A 20,209-nucleotide genomic window follows, 5' to 3' on the forward strand; every position below is an offset into this window, starting at 1 on the left:
GACAGATTAACACCAGACTGGACTGGAGGTCCAAGTACAGGACACTCATTCAGTTTGAGGAGCAGGATGAGGAGCTCATCCACCTGTCTGTGCTGGCTGTCTAGTGTGCTGTAGTCTGCTGGGCCAGCAGTGCCAGAGATGCCAGCAGGGTACACAAACCCATCCAGAAGGCTTGAAAAATCAATTGTCACCGAATAAACCTCTCATCATAATATACAACCCATCCTACCCCCTCCATGATTCACTACACAGACAGCGGAGTGTGCAGAGCTTTGAGAGCTTCTCTCAGACTCACTGAGCTCCACTGTCAAGTATACTTCAGGAAATCATTCCAACCATTCACCATTCCACTACACAACAGCGCCGCTCTTGTTGCAGATGAATACAACATCAAGCTCTTCATCTGTTTATCGCGTCAATAAAAATGTGTAAACAAACTGGTGATGGATGGATCAACTCAGATGTACCTTCTTCCACATTTTTACACAGTTGCAGAAGAAAAGTCTGATGGGATTTGTAGAAATACTGTATTGCACTTTCAGTAAACAGTGTAGAAAAACGTAATCTTTTACTTTAACTACGGACACAGTTTTGAACATTTCTGTGATGTTTTTTTTTATTTTTGTGTGTGCATGTTTCTGGAGAGACAGAGCGAAGGAGGATGAAGCTAAACTATGTAGCCAGCATGCCTGGTTTGTAAATGGTGCCATATTAATACCTACCACCCCTGCAGTGGCGATCTAATAATGGCTTCATGCTTGCAGTAAGTTGTAATTGTTACGAGAACAATCCCAGGAAGACTGCTGTTGCGATACAGAGTAAAATAGAAAAGAAGCAATATGCTCATTCAAACATTGCTGTGAGATTAATGGAAACGCGTCCATGTTCATAAAAGGTTTTACTTTGGGATCACAACGCTGCCAACGCAGCTAGATTCCTTATCATTCAAGATTCCTTCTCTGAAAGGAGTAAAATATCTTGTTGCTTTTTATCTGGCCTTTATCAATGTCCCTCCAGCATTCTTAATGGGTTTTACTCTGAGATCAAAATTCCCTTCAATGTGCACAAATTGTCTGCTTCGAGAAAAGCTTTCTTTCTGAGGAACACACATACAAACATATTTATTTGTTATTCTGCCTCCAGGAGATGCAGAGAAAATTGTCCATCCCAAAGTTTTTTTTAATGAAAGTGTAAAACTCATGTAAACAAACTTTTTTCCACAAAGAGTAATTGATGCTGATTGTTTTTGTTATGTTTATTTACATTTATACAAAATATCCCAGCTAAAGTTTTTCAAAATATGTTTGGTCCAGGTGGATACAAAAAAAGTTGTGACTATTATTTTACACTTACCTCAGGTGTCTGCAAACTTTGATCACTACTGTTTATTTCTATTTTCATAATGCAAGAAACAGCGTTCAAAGCCATAGTAACCAATGAAAACACCTAGCACATGCCTTACCACTTTTTAGATATTTGAGCAGGCGCAAGCACCATCAAATTAGAGTTCTATTTCGTCCCTACTGACCGCCAGGCGGTGCTGTAAGCACTGGATATCTCCCCTCGCGCATGCGCATGTCGAGTACAATACCAACAATGTCACGTCACCCGTGACCCCTGCATGACCCCCGGAAGGGGTATATCTTCCGGGGTCAAGCATGGGATCGGCTCCTCATTCTTCTCGCATCGCGCTGAAGTACAGGACGGAAATAGAAGGCTGGTTAAAAGCTTCTTCCTTTCCTCCCTAAAACCGCCGGCCTCTGTGCAGCTTCGTGCCGTAAGGTAGGAGTAACGATCTCTGTCGTCCTCCGAGGGGCTGTGGCCACGCGGTATTTATTGGTGTTCGTTGCGGCGGCGGCGGCGTCTCCCCGCCCCGCCCCCCTGGGCCAGCTGGCAGAAGGTAAGCTGTTGGCTGCGCCCGACACCTGAATATTCTGTGCAGTTATTTTTTCTGCAAAAAAAAAAAAAAAAAAGAGAGACAGAAAGGGATTATTTTTTTCTAAAAAAAAAAAAAAAAAAACACCTTTTTTTGTCCTTCTTACAGCCGTGGTGAAGGCCACGCCCCTCTCCCACCGGCACACTTGTGGTGACGGCAGCGTTTCGCTCCCTCTCCCACTTTATTAAAGTGACAACATTATTTTTTTCCTTGCAGATAATTTTTTCTTTGAAAAAAAAAAAATAATATAAGAAAGGAAAAGAACAGCGCCTTTTTGCCTGTTTTGCGGCCGTGGTGACGGCAGCGTTTCCGCTCCCTCTCCCACCGGCTCGTTCAGGGTGACGGCAGCATTTGCTCCCTCTCCCCCTTACTGATGTGATATTGTTATTTTTCCTTGCAGTTATTTTTTATTTTTTTCTTGAAAAAAAAAAAAAAAAAAGGGAAAAGAAACAAGAGAGGATTGTTCTCTTCTTTTTGAGTAAAGACGCCTTTTTTGCCTTTTCTCATAGCCGTGGTGACGGCAGCGTGGCTGCTCCCCTCTCCCACCTGCATATCGGTGGTGACGGCAGCGTGCTCGCTGTGGTGACGGCAGCGTTTCCGCTCCCCTCTCCCACTGACACACCCGTATTGACGGTAGCGTGGCTGCTCCCCTCTCCCACCTGCATATCGGTGGTGACGGCAGCGTGCTCGCTGTGGTGACGGCAGCGTTTCCGCTCCCCTCTCCCACTGACACATCCGTGCTGACGGTAGCGTGGCCCTCCCCTCTCCCGCCTTCATATTGGTGGTGACGGCAGCGTGCTCGCTGTGGTGACGGCAGCGTTTCCGCTCCCCTCTCCCACCGACACCTACGTGGTGACTGCAGCGCGTCCGCTCCCCTCTCCCACCGGCACATCCGTGGTGACGGCAGCGTGACCGCTCCTCTCTCCTGCCAGCACATCCGTGGTGACGGCAGCGTGTCCGCTCCCTCTCCCACCGGTCCCTGTGATGGAGCGTTCATGCCCAGGGTGCATGGCCTCCCTGGATCCTGCGGTTGACCAGGACCTCTGCGTGTCATGCCTGGGCCCTGAGCAGCCGGGGCCGTCGGCCAGCCTCCCCTCATCCCAGCCGGGGTCTTCGCTGAAGCGATCGGCGAAGAGAGTGGTGGGGGCCCCCAAACGACGGCGGCTGACGAGCCAGCTCTCCTCGAAGGTAGATCGCTTGGCTGCCGACATGGAGCAGATGAAGGCGCTCCTCCTCAATCTGCAACCTGGTACTGGCCAGGTGGAACCTGCCGTGCCAGAGTTTGCTCTGGGGTCGCCACCGCCGCTGCCGGAGGACGCAATCTCCATTGCAGCCTCAGCGAGCCACTTCAACGTGTCATCAGGGGACCCGGCCTCACAGCGCTCGGGGTTCTCCTCGCACTCATCTGCCCAGAGCTCTCGGGAGGGGACGGTTTGTTCCTCCGTGCAGAGCATTATCCGCACTGCCCTGGCACACTTGCAGCTGGATGCACCGCGTGCGGAGGTGGCCTCTAGCGCCTTCCACAGGCGCAATCCTTCTCCGGTGGAATTCACCATTCCGCCTTCGTCGGATTTTTTGAGGGAGCTGCACTCATGCTGGAGAGATGTCACAGCCCTCTCCAGGCTAACAGCTGATGACCGTGCTCTGACGGCGATGGAGGACGCTGCAGTGGCTGGTCTCCACCACATGCCCCCCATCGAGCCCTCCATTGCAGCACTGATAGTGGCTCCTGATGAGGCTCTGAAGCCAGATCCCAAGTGCCCCTCTACCCAGTGTAGGGTTACTGATGGGCATATTTGTAGGGCTTATGAAACAGCGGCGCGCATCGGCCGGCTGGGGAACACCCTTTCTCATCTGCTACTGGCCCTCTCCACCTCCCTGCAGGATGCACAGGTGGATGATTCCACACGGGACTTGTGTGATGTGTCCCTACAGGCTTTTGCCTCCCAGACGAGGGAACTGGGGCGGCTGATGTCCACCCTGGTGCACACGCGCCGTCATGTCTGGCTGGCGCAGTCACCCCTGACAGAGACTGCTCGTAGGGTTCTTCGTCAGGCACCGGCAGAACCGGGGGAGCTGTTTGGGGCAACTGCCCTGGAAGCTCTGAACCGCACCGCCCTGGCCGATGAGACCAGGCAGCGATTGGTGCACCTTCACAGGAGGGCGCCCGCTTCCAGTACACCGAGGGGCCCTTCGTCCGCCCCTGGACGTCGCCCCCAGCCTCCTGCCCGCAGGAGCCAGCGCAGCTCCCAACGGCCCGTTGGACAGCCTGCCGGGGGGTTTCGCCCCCCTGTGCGCGGACCGCCCCAGCAGCGTCGGGGTGTTGGCCTCGACCATCGCCCCCCCGGCACGTCCAGAGGCCGGGGGAGACGGCGCTAGGGCCACGGGGCCGGTCGTCGGCTGCTTTTCCCGGCAGCAGCTCAGTCACTGGGCTGCCTGCTCGTCGGACCCCTGGGTAATTTCCACCTTAACCCACGGGTACGTACTGCAGTTCCGACACCGGCCCCCTACCTCCGGCCGGGTCAAGATGACCGTCATCAGAGACCCGGCGAACATTCTGGCTCTGACTCAGGAGTTGTCCGTCCTGCTGGCCAAGGGCGCCATTGTGCCGGTAGACCCCCTGCTGCAGCCCCAGGGGTTCTACTCAACCTACTTTCTCGTCAGCAAGAAAGACGGCGGCCTTCGTCCCATCTTGGACCTGAGAGGCCTCAACGGGTACATGAAGGCCCTGCCCTTCCGGATGCTGACCACAGCAGATGTTCTGCGTGCGGTCGGTCAGGGGGAGTGGTTTACGACGGTAGATCTACAGGACGCTTACTTTCACGTGCCGATTGCGGCACAGCACCAGCGGTTCCTGAGGTTCGCCTATCAGGACCGCCATTACCAGTTCAGGGTGCTCCCGTTCAGGCTCTCCCTGTCCCCAAGAGTTTTCACCAGGTGCGTGGCGGCAGCCCTCGCTCCCCTGCAGGCACAGGGTATGAAGGTTCTGCCGTACCTGGACGACTGGCTGATATGCGCGCCGTCCCGAGAACAAGTGGTGGCAGACACGGCCCTCCTTTTGTCGCATGTGGCCAAACTAGGGCTCACAGTGAACAGAGGGAAGAGCTGTCTGGCTCCCTCCCAGCGAGTCGCCTACTTAGGATTGGTACTCGACTCGGTGACCATGAGGGCCTGTCTCTCACCGCGGCGTGTGAGCGACATCCTGCGGCTCCTCCCCCGATTCAGGAGGGGCAGACGGCTGCCTTACCTCCAGTTCCTGCAGCTTTTGGGCAGATTAACAGCCGCCTCGGCTGTTGTGCCTTTGGGCCTGCTGAGGCTACGCCCCCTGCAGATGTGGCTGAACAGCCTTCGCCTGGATGCCGAAAGGCACAGGCACAGGCTAGTCAGGGTGTCGCGGGTGTGTGTCCATGCCCTGGCACCCTGGAAAGACGGGGCATTCCTGCTGGGGGGTGTGCCCTTGGGCACTATCACCTCCTTCCGGGAGACTGTCACCGCAGATGCCTCCCTCTCGGGGTGGGGTGCTGTTTGGCGCGGCAGGCCTGCCCAAGGGCAGTGGTCTGCGCGGGACCGCACACGCCACATCAATGTGCTGGAGCTCCGTGCTGTACACCGAGCACTCGAGCACTTTTTACCTCACCTATGGGGGAGGCACGTACTGGTCCGGTCGGACAATGTGTCCACTGTCTCCCAGATCAACCACCAGGGGGGCACCGGGTCTGCACAGCTGCTGCAGGTGTCCCGGGGCCTTCTGACGTGGGCCGCTCCTCGCCTCCTCAGCCTGCGGGCGATATACCTGCCAGGGGTCAGGAATCAGGTGGCAGACTTCCTGTCCCGACACAAGCCTCCCCCAGGAGAGTGGCGGCTTCATCCGGAGGTAGTGGGGATGATTTGGGTCCTCTTCGGCAGAGCGGTGGTGGACCTCTTCGCCTCGGGCGTCTCGGCTCACTGCCCCCTCTGGTTCTCCTGGACAGAGGAGACCAGTCCTCTGGGTCAGGATGCCCTAGGGCACGAGTGGCCCGACGGGCTCCTGTACGCGTTCCCCCCACTACCTTTAATCCTGCCGACGTTGCAGAGGGTCCTCCAGAGAGGTCACAGGCTCCTCTTGGTGGCCCCCTTCTGGCCGGGGAGACCGTGGTTCCCACTACTCCGGAGGCTCTGCTGCGGCACGCCATGGCGCCTACCCGACCGGAGGGACCTTCTGTCCCAGCTGGGGGGTCGGATTTGGCATCCCGACCCCCGTCGCCTTCAACTCTGGGTCTGGCCACTGCAGGGCCCGACCCGTTAGTGTCGAGCTGTACTGAGCCCGTCAGGGCTACCATCTTGAACGCTCGTGCGCCCTCCACCCGCCTCCAGTATGAGTGCAAGTGGAGGAGATTCTCTGCCTGGTGTGCGGACCGGGCAGAGGACCCTATGCTTTGCCCTGTGGCCACGATCCTGGAGTTCCTTCAGTCCCTCCTGGATGATGGCCGTGCTCAGTCCACCTTACGGGTGTACGTGGCGGCCATTTCATCACGACATGCCCTGGTCGAGAATGCCACCGTGGGGTGCCACCGGCTGGTTTCTCTCTTTCTTAGGGGGGCTCTGAGGCTGCGCCCCCCGAGGACCCCAAGGGCCCCGGTGTGGGACCTGTCTATGGTACTAGGTGCCCTCTCTTCTCCACCTTTTGAGCCCTTGGCCCAGGTGGACCTGAAGTGTCTTTCTATGAAGACGGCTTTTCTCCTCGCTATGACGTCAGCAAAGCGAGTCAGTGAGTTACATGCCCTGTCAGTCAGCGGGTACTGCCTGAGGTGGAACCCGGATGGCTCAGGGGTTACGTTGTGGCCGAACGTGGCGTTCCTGCCCAAGGTCCTGCCACGCGATCATGCTAATCGGCCTATCCAGCTTGCCCGGTTCGACCCCGAGCCTGCGGAGGGTGGGCCAAGCCCTTTGTGCCCCGTACGGGCCCTTACTGCTTATGTTGCTGCCACCGCGCCTGTGCGACGGTCGGAGCAGCTTTTTATCTGTCATGGTGGCCCTAACAGGGGGCGCGCTATTTCTAGACAGCGCCTGTCCCACTGGGTGGTGGACACCATCGAGCACGCCTACAGGGCCAGTGGCCGCCCCTTACCAGTGGGGGTGAGGTGCCACTCGACCAGAAGCGTCGCAGCTTCTTGGGCTGCCCTGAAGGGGGTGCCTCTGGAGGACATCTGCGCAGCAGCTTCGTGGACGTCGCCGGACACGTTCTCCAGGTTTTACCGGATCAATGTCGCCACTCCCCAACCATTGGGCGTGGTTCTACTCCCGGGTCCTTCTGCCCCTGATCAGTGAGGTATGTGACCGGGATTCTATGTGACATTGTTGGTATTCGTCATCCAGTGCTTACAGCACCGCCTGGCGGTCAGTAGGGACGAAATAGAACGAAAGTTACGCCTGTAACTACGGTTCTATGAGTCCCGGATGACCGCCAGGCCTGCCGGTCACTCCGAATCCTCGTGCTCTCGCGAGAAGATTCTAGGAGCCGATCCCATGCTTGACCCCGGAAGATATACCCCTTCCGGGGGTCATGCAGGGGTCACGGGTGACGTGACATTGTTGGTATTGTACTCGACATGCGCATGCGCGAGGGGAGATATCCAGTGCTTACAGCACCGCCTGGCGGTCATCCGGGACTCATAGAACCGTAGTTACAGGCGTAACTTTCGTTTTCCTTTCTTAAGTGAATGTGCTTTACTTTAAATTTAGTTTGAGAACTTGTGAAACAAAAATTTGAACTTGTATTTGTTTAAAAAAAAACCTGCATACTACATACTGTACTACTACAATCAAATGAGTTTAAAAAAATTATTTGAGTCCATGACAACACTGCATCAGCTGAAGCTATGTGCTGACTCTTAAACGCTGTTCTTTTGGTCAAAAAGTACTTCAACTGAAGAGAATCAAGGCACATCCACTCATTGATTTGTTCTATGCATCTACTTAATGCTTGTAAGGGCTCATTGTCACCTGGTGACATTTTAATGAAAATTATGTGTCATCTGCGTAATTATGGTAATGTATCTTATTGTTTATTATTGTCTGAGCTAGCAGAAGCATGTATATGTTAAATAGGAGGGGTTGTAGGACAGAACCTTGGGGAGCTCCACATGTAATTTTTGTCGATTCCAATGTAAAGTTACATATTGACACAAAGTAGTTTGTGTCCTTTAAGTCAGAATCCAACCAGTCAAGTACTCTTCTACAAAAGTCCAACCCAATTTTCCAGTCGCTCTATGGTCAACAGTGTCAACTACTGCCCTGAAGTCCAATAATACTAGCACTGTGGTTCTTTCACAGTCTTTATTCATGTGGATGTAATTGATCACCTTGAAAAGGGCAGTCTCAGTGCTGTGGGGAGCACAAAAACCTGACTCAAAAAATTCAAAGTGGTTGGTCAGAGTTAAAAAGGTATTTAATTGTTCAAACAGTTTTTTCAATAACCTTACTGATGAGCGGAAGATTAGATATGTGTCTCTAATCTTTCTACTAGGAACTTGTCCACATTGTTCTTTTTCAACGGTGGTTTGATGACTGCTGTCTCAAAGTTTTTGTGAGAAAACACCTGACAAAAGGGATGAGTTCACTATTTGAATCAGATCAGATGCCAAGTAAAACCTTAAAATATAAATAATGTGTTTTACTGTTAAAATAACACTTTCCGATGTTAGACGTTTTACTTGTTTTGTGGTATGTTGACTAAGTCAAATGAATAGCGGCAGCATTTCCAACGAACGTGTTCTAACCCCTGTGTAGAGTTTCTGCACTTTCTGTGGCCATCTGTCTAATGATCACATGCCTTGCTCTCACTGCACAGCCTGGAGTTTCAAGATCTCAACATGTGTAAACACAGCATCACTGTGGGACCAGAAGCTATCGTCTATCTGCAGAGTGATCTGACTGGAGCTTAATAGCTGTTAGCAAAGATCAACCCCCGAGCATGCGGTTGCCTAGCACAGGCACTGAGCTCATCATCACAGATTTGTTTTTGGCCAAATGGCTTTAACACAAACATGAGGTGAAAATAAAATCTTATTGAAAAGCACCACTACAAACATGTTTGTCTTTAGAAAAACAGCATGTGGTCTGTAAGGTTGTACCTGTTTCAGTCTGAAACTCAATCTGTCTTTGTAAAGATTTAAAAAAGTAAAAACAAAAAAAAAGAAAAATTGTAGCATAATATTAAATCAGTAAAATAAAATGTAATTGATTAACTGTATGGGGATAACTTTAGCTCGCAGGGAACATTGTGTGATTAGATAACACCAGACAAAATGCTTATAAAATGCCACAGTTCAGTGGGTGTGTTGCATGTGTGCATGCCTGAACTATAAAATCTGACATCATTTAGTAAAAGCTAAATATAAAATGTGACGCATTTGTGTTACAGACCAACTAGTGTGATTCAGATTCAGCTGGCACTGTGCAAAACTAATAACCATGAAATTATCATGCAATTAAATTCTCTTATGCAGCTCTTTAAACTACAACAACGTAATGTTTTACTGATACTGTAAAAAGGATATGAACAGAATAGTTTAACAGTTGATACTGATAATAGGGTTTTTGTTTTTTGTTTTTTTCAAGTGTTCTTTGCCAACCTCTGTTATGTGTTTTTCTAGTTTTACTGTTGAGGTTTCAGAAGTTATATTTTTAAGTCTTTGCTGTGTTTTATTACTTCCCTCCCTGCCTGGCTCTTCCTCCTGCTGTCTTCCCTGATTATTGTCATCCATGTCATCCATGTTTTTTCCTGATCATTTTACCCATCTTTGTGACCATCTATCATTCTATACTTCCTCCCTTCCCCGCTCGTCCGTGGTCGTTCAATTTTACATCTTACAGACTTAAAAAAAAGCACATGCCTTCACTTTCAGAAATTTTAACTTTTCTTGAAAAGTGAATAAGTGATAAAGTGAAAAGTCAAAAACATTGCTTTATTTCTTCAATCATTTGTACATATATGGAGTTTTAGAGTTTTAAATTTGACATAAAGACATTTCTGAAACATGTGTGTGAAAATTAACTCTTAAAAAAAGCTTAATGAACAATTCTTATTTTCATTTTATGTATTTCTAAGTATTTGTAATCCTTAAATCCTTGAATGAGAGGAAACTGTATTTTCACTTTTACTTACCATCCAAATTAACAACAAACAGGAGAGATGGGAGGGTCCGTTTGTCTTTATTTTTAAACATGAAACTACACACCATTCTGTCTGAACTAACATAATCTTCTGGATGGAAGCTGAACATCTACAATAACCATGAAAATGATGTCAAACATTTGAAGGTTTTAAGTCAATTCTGAACTGAGATCACCAAATACCATCATTTAAACATAAACATATCCTTAATTCACCCATTACCTTTATCTAAGATCCCAGAGAGAATGTTTGCATCATTAGGAGGAACCTTGGTGCTGATTACACTATTTATTGAGACAAGATTGTTTTTTGTTGTTGTTTGTTTGTTTTTACTGAAAAAGGTTGTTTTAGTCCCAATATGGTTCATTTTCAAAAAAATCACACATGCAGACACAGAGAGATCCGTAAGGTGGATCCAATAATGCATCAGCTTTGTAATAATAGAGGCAAAAGAGACAAGAGTTATAGTAGAAAAGTCATAGAAAATGTACGAAGAGATACTGAAAATTGAGATGATGAGTCCGGAGGGGAGAACAGGAGAAAAATGAGCCGCAGTGAAATTCAAAGCCTAAGAGAAACAAAACAGAAGAAGGAGAGCAGAGATAAGGAGGTGGCCCATACAGGCTGTGCTCGAGATAAAAACTTACTGAAAGGGCAATGCCATACTTCATTTTTCCCGAAGGTTGTATAGATAGTTAGATGATGTGGCTCTTTGTGTGCTAAAGTTCAGGTAAATGTATTCTCATCCTAAAAAAATAAAAAAGATATAGAAAAACTCCAATTATTAATTAGTCAGCTATGGCAGATTTGAGGCTCAGGAAGCAATTTATATAAAAAGTAACAACTACCATTAATTTCAAATAGGAAAGGTAGCATCATCCTAAATGTGAGTGGCAACTCTCATACAACCAACACTAAACCTCTCTAAAACGTTACTGTCACAAATTCACATTTGAAATGCTATTAGAAACTTATAAAGCCTAAAATCTGAAAGACTGACAACTATTCTACATCAAAAAAGTTGTGACGTCAAAGCAATATACTGTTTTGTAACACTTCCACTTTCTCTCACACCACTGGACACCAAGAGATGCAGTGTTTTGTTGGTTTTGTCTTATTCTTCCTGCAATAATGAATATTATCCTTTTTTTTTAAATTTCCCATATGGTATGAATTTTTTCTGATCCAGGGTGTTATATTAGAGACGAGATAACCTACCTCTTTGTTTGAAAAATGAGAAAAAATTATCCCAAAATGAGTTACAAGCCTGCAGCTTGATGATTGTTACAGGTCTGACTTTAATTATCAAATGAGATATACACCTACTGGATCTCTTTCATCTTGTTCTCTAATCGATTAAATATTGCAGCTTATAAAAAACTTTTATTTTTAAAGCCCAGATGGCAAAGACGTGGCCTCTATGTCCTTCCATCCTCATAAATGATACTAGCCAAATGTTGGCATAATGAATATTACATTAAACTGATACAAATCTATTAAAATTTTACTCTTTTTATCCAGTTTTTTTTGTGCTACAAATGTATTTCTTAAAGGAATAATGCAGGTTATAATGGCAAACAAGGATCAAGATCAAGGCAGCAGATCAAGAGTAAAATAGCAATACCTTCCATGATGAAAATGTCACTTTGGCTCATTCACCACAGCCAGTAGCGGAGCCAGAGGGGGGGCAAGGGGGCGGTGGCCACCGGGCCCACAAGCTCATAGGGCCCAATGATAGGGCCCCGTTTTGTTTGATACGTTCATCTAAAATCGTAAATTGTAGGCTATAATAACGATAAAATGTGCATTGTGCGGCCAGTGTAGGCTAATTCTTACTTTACAACTGTCCTGAACGCATCGGGGCTGTGAGCCAATGCTGACTGGCTGTAACAGTTACAGACAATTTGCAGACAAGTTTGCTGCCATGAAGGAGATGAGCACTAAACTTTAAAAGAGGACTAAGCATGTACAAAGTTTTGAATATTACCCTGTTTTCCACATTACCTGGATTATTTTGTTCAGGCCAATGGCTATGGAAGAGTCAACTGCCATTGGTGAGTCAGTGTAACCTTCATAAATAATGTCTTTATCAGAATGTTGTGGTAGCTTTGACCACATGCCCATTTTAATGAGCTTTGTGTTGTTGTCAACTAGACCGCCGAGTCTATTCTCTATTATAGAGCTCAGAAATGATGTTATAGACCGCTGTGTCTATATCTATCTAAATAGATTGTGTCATTTTAGACCAGTTATGTTTTTTTGTATTTGAGCTGTATCAAAGATGGAACTGAGTCAGTCCGTGACTATCTGAGTTTTCAGCGCCATGTGATTGACAGCTGTCCGACCGATGTGTGTGTGTTTTGCTGAACAAGTTTGTGACTTTACTCTGCTTTCTGCAGCATAGGCCTATAGGCCTGCTTGGCTCAATAAAAGTGAGAATAAATGTTGTTTGATGGGTAGGATGCGGTGTTGTTGAAGGTTAAAATGACTATCATAAGCGCCCATCGAGAATGCTCCGCCCCCTCTGTCCTGAGACCAACGCTCCGTCACTGACCACAGCTTACACATTCATCTTGAAACTGTCTTGAGTCAGCACAGAATAGAAACGTCCCTAAAGAGAAGATTGTTGGACGGTTGGGAAAGGTTTGTGTCCTCCACTCATCATACATGTCACGAAATGCTCACATGATGTTGACTCACTGCGACGACTGAGCCATCTTTGAAATGTTGCATGTTTCTTCCTTACAAGTGCAATCTAAGCAAGTCCTTGCATCAGAGATGTTTTTCAACCTAGTGAGGCACATTCATACTCACATTCAGAACCAACGATTCATCCATCCATCCATTATCTATACCCGCTTTATCCTTTTTCAGGGTCACGGGGGTCTGCTGGAGCCTATCCCAGCTCATTTCAGGTGAGAGGCAGGGGTTACACCCTGGACAGCTCACCAGTCCATCGCAGGGCCACATATAAACACACAAACCATGCTCACACTCACACTCACACCTACAGGCAATTTAGAATCACCAATTAACCTAATATGCATGTTTTTGGACTGTGGGAGGAAGCCGGAGTACCCAGAGAAAACCCACGCTCAGAGATCTTTTTCAACCTAGTGAGGCACATTCATACTCACATTCAGAACCAACGATTCATTGCAAAGAAAAATGATACCTAAACTGTAAGGATTCAACTCAATTCTTTTTACAGTGCTTTCACTATTTATTTTACAGCAGAGGCCTGCTGTTGTAAAATTACTGTTACTGCTGCTTTAGGAATCTGATATGTGAAGTCAGACTAACACACGCAGGGTTACGTTGACAGAGTACACACCATAAAACAAGCACAGCAGTAAGAATCCTACTCATATTCTAAATAGGAATGTACAAGAGCATTGAACCCTTGGAGTTTTCCACATCACAGAGCAATTTTGAGTTAAATGCTGTGGTTGATTACATGTTGAACCCACTGTGTTTAACTCGCAGTGTTATCCCTGAAGCAATTAGTCTGCACAAAACCTTAAATTGTTCAGTGTTCCCTTAACCGCAGAGATAACGTTTTAGAAAATGATGAAAAAACATTTTCCATGTTTACTGAACCAAATATGTGAATATCGGTGAGTAGGAGAATCTCAGCATCACACCAGGAATCTTGAAATGAGTTTCAGTTTCCTTTTTCTAATGGGAACTTTTCAAAATGCCGACATATCCATCTCTAAGTAGTTTGCAGTTTTGATTATGTGAGAACAAATTCAGTTGCATTTGTCCATTGGCATACCAAAAGCCACGACACCACTTGGCACCTCACCTTAGTGGACAAATTGAAGCGATCAAAGAATTCTATTAATTTGAGGGTATCATAATTTTGTTCAGGCCGGTTTCATTAGTTTGTTTTGTTTTTTAATTTATTCTATACAAGCGCAATTCTAAAGAAATGCCTAATTTTTATAGTTTAACTTTCACTAAATTTGTATCTATTTTTGTCAGTTTCAAGTTACTCCTGTGACCACTGTTAGTTTTTCTTTGTTTAACGTAAAGGTACTGCCGAATGTGTCCATGTGGATAAACGATTACAGCAGACGTGGCATGTAGTGAGTGGGCGTTGGTGAGTCAGACTCAGTAGGCAGATGTGTGGAAAAGAGTGAGCACCAGTGAGCCGGCGTGGATGTGTGAGTAAGCAAAGGGATAAATGAAAAAGCAAGTGCTCGCAGTCAGGATGCAGCCTTTGACTGAGGCATGAGAGCTGCACCCCAACAGTGTCCACGTTGCTTAAAAATCTTCTGCAGAAAAATAATTTTTCAAATGCAGCATCCCAAAGTGCCTCAGAGCAATATCAAAACCTGTGAAGCCTTCATTAGAACATCAACTATTATTTATTCTTGTTCGCCTGGCATAAGAGATGTTTTTTTTTAATCTTTTTTATTATCTTTAAACCTTTAATCCATTTTAGTGACTTTGTATTTTATGTTATTTATTATTCATCTTAAGTTTTGTATAGATTTTTCTAAAATGTTACACTTTTTAGGCATTTTTTTACTCTCTTTTAATCCTTTAGTTTTTAGCTCCAGTGTTTCCTCAGGGGGGTCGTCCACACTGGGAGGTGTGTCTGCTCCGCCCATGGGGGTGTCGTCATGGGGGTCCCTCAGGCCTGGGTAGCTGGGGGTGGGACTCCACCTTCTGTGTGGGGTCTGTCCTGGTCTGTCCGGGTTGGGGGGGTCTCTGTGGCGATGCTCCTTGTGGTCATGGCCGGTGGAGCCTCTCGGTGTGGACGGCCACCCATAGGTAGTGTTTTCCTCACCTGGATCGTTAGTGCTAAGCCATGTCACCAGTCCACTTACTGTGTGTGTGTGTGTGTGGGCGTGTGAGTGTATGCACATGTGTATGAGTGTGAGTGAGGGTGTGTGTATGTGTGGGGGGTGGGGGGTGGGGTCGTATGGGATGTTTTAAATTGTACTTTTGATTGTAATTTTATTTTTGTATGTAAAGCACCATGAGTTGCACTTACACTGCATGAGTTGGTGCTATACAAATAAATAAAGTTTAAGTTTAAGTTTAAAACTGATGAAGAATGGAAGAAGATAATGGCATCTCTCAGGCCTGAACAGCTGGATAATTACATTGATTACTATATTACTTAATTAAATCTAAATGTTGAGTTTCTTGAACGTTAAGATTTAATTTCATCTCAGGCAAACAAACAATTTACACACAGAGTTGACGCATTTGAGTTGAATTCAGTTTCTTCATGTGTCTCCTATTAAAATCAGACAGCACAGATGCTTCAGACAGAGGGGACAGATCATCAAAACCATCCACTGACTCAGAGCAGATACGTCTCTCCCACTTATGCATCTTCATTATTTTATTTATAAGGCTTGAGAGGACTATTGGACAAAGATTAATATTGTAAATACAATTTTCAAAGGCTTTTTACTGGAAACGATACAGACCTACTTTATCCACTGATCTACAGACTCACTGGTATTTCTCACAGTTGATGAACTGTGAAAGTAGCCAGTGTGTGTGGGCGTATTTCCTGTGTTATCTTTCTTTTAAAAAGTCCTGCTTGGAATTGGTCTTAACCTTTTAACAAATAAGCTGAAAACTGAATCATGATAGAAAACTGCTGCATGGCCTGGTTAAGCATTACTACAGAGGACCAGGAAGAAGATTGTGGTTGGGTTAAGGGGATGGGACCATGATAATGTAATGCATTGGCAAAGATAATGAAAAAAGGAAGCAGTTAATAAAAAAGAAAGAAAAAACAGTAAACTGTAATAATTATACATAAATTGCAATGTGTGGAATAAGATTTCTGTCAACATTTTCTTCATCTTGCACGGACCATATCTGTGTTTTCTTCAGGTCTTTGTGCCATGTCTGGCCCTCACAACACTTCCCATAATGCACAGCAAAAGGGGCTTATGACGTTTGGGCCACATCTGGGCCTTGATTGCTTTGTTGTATCATGGAAAGATGGCGTATCAGGAATTGCAGGAGGCACCTCTTTGAAAATGAATAAAACACCTTAGAGGTGACAGTACCTGTATTGAAAGATGAAATGACTTGCAATCCCTGGTCACAATATATTTTGCTACTTCACAGTTAAAACTTTATAGCCAGTGCACAATGCTAAAACTATGTCTTGTCTTTTTTTCAAGAATCACATCCAGGCTGTAATAATTATTTATTTATCATGTCATTTGAACTAATGTTTGATCCCATGTTTAACGTTACGAAATATTTAATATAGATAAAGACTTTTTAATGGTAATAATTTCCCACCTTTTCTTCTAGCATTTGTGAACCAGTTCGTCTAACAGTGTTTTCAGTTAAGTTAGTTAGTGAAAAAAAACTCCTTAAACTGCTTCCTTTGTGTTAAAACATAATTTTATTATTAGAGCTGGTAAGAGATGGTGTGGGGGTTGGTGAGTAGCGGAGAAGAGAAGTGAAAATGGAGGAGCATGTGAAAGTTGTCGGTCCAGTGAATGGGGTGTATTTACATTTCAAAACGCCCTGACGGCACCATTGATACAGGTAGAGTGATATGTGTTCTTTGTGGAAAGGACTTTGCTTACCACCGAAGCAGCTCAAGTTTAGCTACCACATAAATGCAAAGCACATAAATAAAAAGCAAATGTATATGTTTTACTTGTTTTCACGAGGATTCCACTATATTATCTGGTCGAACTGTAGATGTACTAACCAACGCACTGTTGATGTTTCTTTTTTTTTTTTTTTTTTTGTTTGTGTGTGTGGGCTTTCTTTGTTTTTTTTTATTTCTTTTAGGGCTGTTTTTGTTGATTTTCTTTGCTTTACTTTATTCTTAATATTAAGAATAAAGATTATTCAATAAAAAAAGACAAAAAAAAAAAAGATACCACTGAAAAAGCGCAGAATGCAATTAGATTTAACACGTTCTGATTAAAACAAAGTTTGCTCAGGCTTCACACTGCTGCTCAGACAAAAAAATAAAAAAAAATAAATAAATAAAAAGCAAATAAATAAATGATTTTATAAAGCCACTTTTTTTTGTTATGTAACAATTTTTTGATCTGCCAAAATGTAATAAATTTAAAAGAAAACACCTCAAGTTGAGGGTTTTTCTCAGCAATTTTTAGGTGAGATTAAAAAAGAGATTAGATTAATATATTACATATCTTAATTCATCTAAAAAAAAATGTAATCGCTTGACAGCACTGAAATATTTCTAGTTTGTCTCCGTGTTTTGCAGGCCGATGTTATTATTATTATTTTATGCTTGCAGGTGTTCAGTTTGGCTCAAACACACCGCTGTGCAAGGAAAATCTCCTTTTTAAAGTTCTTCTACAAATATAAAACCTTCATAACATAAAATGTATCACTTTTACATTCATGGCATGTGGAGAAAATGCTGAGATTTATGATTAAAGGAGCATGAGGCAGGATTGAGGCAGGATTTATGAAAAAAATTCTTATACGTTTTAAGTTTTCTAGTAATAATGTTAGATGAAGCGTTCCAAACCCAAAAGAATGAACCCTCTAGCTAGGGTATCTCTCTGTTGCCTTGAACAGGCTGTGTGCTGCAAAATGTGCTGCAATTGTGGGACCGAATTTCCCGCGCTGTCCTGCGGATGTGACATCACATGACGCTGCATGTGCGTTCTCCCCGTTCTCCCGTGCCGGCTTCACTGTTGGCTGCAGTACCCCCGACGGCCGTCGTGGCGAAGGGTGGCGCTAGAGAGTCTCATTTCTTAAAAGGAGCCTCATGCTCCGATGAAGCGTATCTTCATCTTGACATGATAATCTCAGACCCCCACCATCTAATCTTTGTTTGTGAATGAGCAGCTCAACACCGTACAGAGAAAAACCATTAATGAGAACTAAAGATAATATGAAACAATGAAATGGTAAGTTTAAAAAAAAAAATGATAAAAATTGTCATTTTTGTACGTTATTATTGTTTAACCAGAAACTTAAAGGTTATAGGGAAAGCAGATTGTCTTTTTGTTGTTGTTTTCTGTCATTGACCTGTTCAATATTACTTTAACCTTTTTAATTTCTTTTTTTTTCTTTTACATGAGATCTAATCACTTTTTCTGACATTACAGAGAAATCACAAATGTAACAATGAACCTTCTCTAAGCTGTTGAATAATTCGAAAAATCAATGTCACGCACAAGACCAAGGAAAGTAAATAATCTGTCAGCCGTTTCACTGATCAGGTTGAACGAAGATAGTACAAGACTGTCCTGTGGATAATAAGCAACCTTGCAACAAGGCAAACATTATTAAAGATTACGCACGTACAAATATCCCTAAAGCCCCTGCAGTGTCACAGGAGAGCAGACAGAAGCACAATTGATGATTTACAGCTGAAGAGCATAAAGGAGCTTTTTGTGGATTGAAAATGGAATAACAGAGTTTTTGTGGCGTGAGATTTGTGGGATTAATTTGTAGCCCAATCCTTATAGTACTAGATAGATGTTTTACCAGATTTCTGTTTCAAATTGGGTTTTGCTTTCTGGCAAACACTCATCAGAAATGTAAAATATTAAATCTTACCAAGAAGAGCAATTCTAAATACTTTTTGACAAAAGCCGGGGGTCATGTTCTGGGCCTCGGTAAAGCACCTAGAGACAACTTGTACTTTAATAGGTGCTGTATAGATACAATTGAAATGAATTTAATTGAATCCTCTGCAAATCTGTAACATTCACTTCAATTCAATTTGATTAAAATACTTTATTAGTCCCCGAAACAAAAGTAACTCATCCTAAACTAGAATTAACTAATCAAAAATAGCATATTAAGCACAGAGGATCCTTAAGGAGAGCCACCACCACCACATCTGCCCCCTCCCACACAAATGTATTATAACCACCAATCAAGACGTGTAAAACTTGCAAAAACAAAAGTAAAATGTGCAATATGTTTTTCATCTACCTCTTAAATTACCTTTACCAGACATTTAATGGTGAATGCAACCAGTCAGTAGAACAGCAACTGATTAAGTTCCTACAGTCTAACCATGTCCAAGTAAATGAGCAGGACATAGAGGCGTGCCACCCCCTCCCACAATCATTTCAACAAAAAAAAGAGGGCAAGACAGCACCCATTATAGTGAGATTTACTAACAGGAAGTCCAAAATCAGTTTACTAAAACAGGGAAAAGTGCTAAAGGGGACCAATGTATATCTAAATGAGCATCTTACCAAAACCAATGCTGAGTTAGCCAGGTGTGCCAGGCAACTGCGCAGAGAGAATAAAATTAAGGGAACTTGGACCAGAAATTGTAAGGTTTACATTCTAACAAATGGATCCCCAGAAACAGCCAAAGTGATGCTAGTCAGAAGCCTAGAAGATTTAGGAAAGTTCTGAGGACGATGAGGCCTATACGGTAATCCTATGAAATGTCTGCTTAACCATCTATGAGTAGAAATCATGATACAGATCCAGAAATTAATTTTTTTAATAAATTAGACAACTGCAACTACTTTACAGTGGATCAATTTAACAATAGCATTAAAGCAGAGCACAGCATCTCAATTATTCATTTTAATAGCCGTAGTCTGAATAAGAACTTCCAGGACATAGTTGATTACCTAAGAGAATTTAATAGGCCGTTTAGTGTTATTGCAATTTCCGAAACTTGGATTGGGGATAGTAGATGTGAAGATTATGAAATTCCAGGATATGAGTTAAATCACATAAATAGAATAGGGAAAACAGGAGGGGGAACGGCATTGTATGTAGACAGAAGATTGAAATACAGTGTAGTGGAAAGATTGACAGTAGCGGTGGAAAATGTTTGTGAATGCCTAACCATTGAGATTGATATGAGCAGGAACAGAAACATCATGATAAGCTGTATTTACCGGGCCCCGAGTTATGACATAACCATGTTCAAAGAGTGGATGGAGATAGTGTATGCAAGGACTGAACAAAAGGTAATGTTCATATGTGGTGATTTTAACATAGACCTGCTAAATCCAAACAAGCAAGCAGTGATAAATGATTTTATTGAAACCCTATATGCAATGAGTCTATATCCCACAATCACAAAACCAAGTAGAATTACTTCACATTCTGCTACAATCATAGACAATATATTTACTAATAATATGGAGAATAAAATA

General features: G+C 44.4%; 1 protein-coding gene across 1 annotated transcript in view; it reads right to left on the reverse strand.

Annotated features, from left to right (window-relative positions):
- The window catches only part of gpr39 (G protein-coupled receptor 39), a 49,150-nt gene that overhangs the window by 4,882 nt on the left and 24,059 nt on the right, over positions 1–20,209 (reverse strand). The window lies entirely within an intron of this gene.

This window comes from Cololabis saira, chromosome 6, assembly GCF_033807715.1.
Source record: "Cololabis saira isolate AMF1-May2022 chromosome 6, fColSai1.1, whole genome shotgun sequence".
Classification (NCBI taxonomy): domain Eukaryota; kingdom Metazoa; phylum Chordata; class Actinopteri; order Beloniformes; family Belonidae; genus Cololabis; species Cololabis saira.